Source organism: Lipotes vexillifer, unplaced genomic scaffold (assembly GCF_000442215.2).
Source record: "Lipotes vexillifer unplaced genomic scaffold, Lipotes_vexillifer_v1.1 scaffold238, whole genome shotgun sequence".
Taxonomy (NCBI): domain Eukaryota; kingdom Metazoa; phylum Chordata; class Mammalia; order Artiodactyla; family Lipotidae; genus Lipotes; species Lipotes vexillifer.
In genome coordinates this window covers 1,792,626-1,793,382 of record NW_006785665.1, presented here as the reverse complement: position 1 = coordinate 1,793,382, position 757 = coordinate 1,792,626, and the positions used below count along the sequence as shown (strand labels likewise).

Below are 757 nucleotides of genomic sequence, written 5' to 3'. Positions count from 1 at the left end.
AAGAGCGCCTTTCAGAGAAACAAGCTTGACCATTACGCCATCAACAAGCGCCTAGTCAGCCATGAAGAAGATTGAAGACAACAACACATTGGTGTTCAATACGGATGTGTCAACGCCAACAAATACCAGATTAAACAGGCTGTGAAGAAGATCTGTGACATTGACGTGGCCAAGGTCAACACCCTGATCGGGCCTGACGGAGAGAAAAAGGCATATGTTCGACTGGCTCCTGACTATGATGCTTTGGATGTTGCCAACAAAATTGGGATCATCTAAACTGAGTCCAGCTGGCTAATTCTAAATATAAAAGTTTTCAGTATATATAAAAGAAAGAATATAAAACACAGAAGGGGATGGCACATGCAGTTACCCCTGCTGGACTCTCAACACCCTGGGTGCAGGAGGTATCTCAACCCCATCTCCACAGCCTAAAGCATGAGGCACTGTGCTCTAGTGAGAGGAGGCACCTGGGAGATGCTTACTGTTTATGAGAGCAAAACCTTGGTCAGTCTCATCCTACCTGACTTCTCTGCAGCCTTTGACACTGGTGACAATTCCTTCTTGTAACACTTATGCTTTGGTCTCTGGCTGCAGTGCTCTTGCTTACCTTCCTAGCTCTCTGGCCACTGCTCCTCAGGTCTTTCAAGCACTTCTCTTTTCTTATTTCCCTTGAAAATTTCCCTTGGACAATATCTTCCGTGCCTATTGCTTCCACTCTCACCTCTCAACCAAAGATGCACATTTATTCATTCAGCAA

At 45.3% G+C, this 757-nt stretch overlaps 1 pseudogene; it reads left to right on the top strand.

The window, feature by feature from the left end:
• The window catches only part of LOC103080589 (60S ribosomal protein L23a-like), a 1,019-nt pseudogene extending 743 nt beyond the window's left edge, over positions 1–276 (top strand).
• Positions 277–757: the final 481 nt, after the last annotated feature.